Raw genomic sequence first — 2,995 nt, forward strand, 5'->3', positions numbered from 1 at the left:
CTGCAGCTGCTGATGTTGTACACACATGCTGAATTCCTACCAGCTTGCATTGGTCACTACTTAATCAGGAGAACAGTAGCAGATCTGGGTGTTTGACAGAGGGCATTTAATGTAAGGAATCTGTTATGAAAATATAGAAATGGGTTAGAGAAGTAAAACAAGGAGGGTAAGTTATCCAAGGACTGGCAATTGCCCTAAACTATGATTACATGTAGAGCTGGAGGACAAAAGGAAAGTAATTTTACCCACAGCCATGGATACTGTGCCACAGAGGCTGCTTCCTTTGGAGAGCTGCCTGAGCAGCGACTCAGGAACGTGTGCTCACCAGAGTGCATTCACCCTTGCTTCTATGTTCTTGTCCAAACTGCTAATCTTACTGTTGCTGTCACCACTGTTGCTGTCCATTTGGCTGCTACTGTTGGCACTGCCACAGGTGCAAACAGAAAATATATTTTTTTAAATGGCTTCTTCCCTCTAGCCTTCATGTCCTGTCCTCCATTGGATGCCAGCTGGCAAGGGATTTTGGGAAATGTATTTTGCAGTCTTCCCACTACTCTGGCAAAGAGAAGGGTATAGAAGAATCAACATGAGGCTGACAGATTGTGGACACTCTCCAACACAAACACAAATCTAAGAGGTACCTCTGGGACCTACGAAGTCAGGCAGGAGGCTGAAGGACTTAGACATACAGTCAGTGTTTACCTAATATCACTGAAAGTTGTCATTTTATAAGAAAGAGAAAATAAGATAAACCTAGTTATGTAGATGGTACCAAAGAATGAGATATAAATTTGTAGACATATTTTAAAATTTAAAAATGAGGAAGTAATGTATGTCCTGTTTGGGACAAAAAATGTTTTCCCAAAGACCAGTTTAACATTTCAAAATGAATTTAAACTGATGACAAAAAAATGGAATAGAAACACCCATAATCTAACTACTATAGGGAATACATCAACTATTAGTAAAAAAGATGTACTATTTCACAGTTAAAATATTGGTACAGCAGTGAGACTCACTGCTTAAGACATTGGCTGATTAGAAGGTGGATGATAAAATGTTTTCATGGAATATCAGGGTAAATGTGACCTCATGGATGATACCAAGTGAGGAAGAGGGACTCATGATTGGAATCCAAGATTAAATTAAACTCTAATTCAAAGAAACCCACCTGCTAGAGGGAGAGTGCTATGTTATATCATGGAGGTATGGACTTTTCTGAAAAACCGTGAACCCAGGAGGAAATGCTCTGCTGACATTCTTTTTCCAGGATCCTCTTAGCTGCAGAGATGTCCATGAGGATGGCTGTGCCAGACACAGACATCCCCCCTTGACTACCCAGCCCTCAGAGGATCTCTGTGCTCTTTAAGGAAGAGAAAGCAGTGTCCCTTTCCCCAGTCTGCTGCTGTTTATCCCCTGCACTCTACTTAGTCTTCTAGAGTCTTGGTTGAATTTTATTTCCCATTGAGCTATGTAGTCCCTTGAGCTCCATTTTTTTTTTTTTTGGTGGGGGAGGGGGTTTAGTAACTCCTTATTATCTTGTTTTTTCTTTGACCTCTTCATAGAAAACTCCTGCTTTTCTGAGATTCCAAAACAAAAGGTATCATGTACACCAAACCTATAGGACTCAGTGGTTACAAAAATAAGGATATTTAGAGTCTTAGTTTGGTTTATAAGAACCTCTTTTAGTGAGTGAAAACTACTTGGGACACTTAGAAGCAGTGATTATCAGCAAAGGAAAAACTGGATGTGATCAGATATGTGCTAAGACTGGAAGAATGGATTTCAAACAACTCAGGAAAAAAGTCTAACATGGACTTGAGAAAGGAATACCCAAAGATTTAGTTTTGACCCTATAATCTCAAATAAAATCGGTGGAAGAAAGGGATAAGTTATCAAAAGAAACTAGAGTAAGTCCACTGGGAACTCAGAGAATTCTAGACTTGAGGTCAGGTTATTTTTAAAAATCATAATTAACAAAAAAAGATTTTTCATTAGGGATTTTTCAATGGTTCTCTAAAAACAGATCCTAATAAGTACAACTGTTAAGTAGGAGAATCAGTACTCAAATCTATGACTGCCTGAAATCTGTGATTTTGTTCCCTTGATCTCTGGAATGAAAAGGGAATTCAAGCAGCCCACACTGTGCTATAATAGAACATTACCCCTTTTATCCAGTCATTACCTACAGACAAAATTCATGCATCACAATTTTTTCTGTCCTTGGGATATGTTCTGTTTCTACCCGGAATACTGCTTGGCTGAATAAGGGGAGGCTTCAGTTTCACAAAGATGTATGGTCATGATTCTGGAGCAGGATATTAGTTTTACTATGTCAAGTCACTGACCTTCTAATAAAACTCCTGGAAAGTCTTCATGCAAGTAGGCATCCAGTGAGCCAGTCCAGTCAGCTCTTGAATATACACAGTCATATTCAAATTCATAGTGAATACTGAAGTGTATTTTAGGTCCCTGGCTATAAAAACATTCTCCAAGTATATTGTGATTTAAAAAAAAATGAATTGGAAAATAAATACCATGCAGCACTCAGCAATAGATTATCAATGCAACTTTGTAAACATTTAAAAAATCAATACTGATTCCTGGGCAAGTTGGCTAAATAGGAGCAGCTCTAGTCTGCAGCTCCCAGCAAGACCAAGACAGAAAGTGGGTGATTTCTTCATTTCCAATTGAGGTGCCTGGTTCATCTCATTGGGGCTGGTTAGACAGTGGGTGCAGCCTACAGAGGGGGAGCAGAAGCAGGGTGGGGCATTGCCTCACCTGGGAAGTGCAAGGGGATGGGGAACTCCCTCCCCTAGCCAAGGGAAGCCATGAGGGACTGTGCCATGAGGGATGGTGCATTCCAGCCCAAATACTACGCTTTTCCCACAGTCTTCCCAACCCATAGACCAGATTCCTTCGAGTGCCTAAACCACAAGGGCCATGGGTTTCAAGCGCAACACTGGGCGGCCCTATGGGCAGACACTGAGCTAGC

The sequence above is a fragment of the Cebus imitator genome, unplaced genomic scaffold (assembly GCF_001604975.1).
Source record: "Cebus imitator isolate Cc_AM_T3 unplaced genomic scaffold, Cebus_imitator-1.0 Scaffold96, whole genome shotgun sequence".
NCBI lineage: Eukaryota > Metazoa > Chordata > Mammalia > Primates > Cebidae > Cebus > Cebus imitator.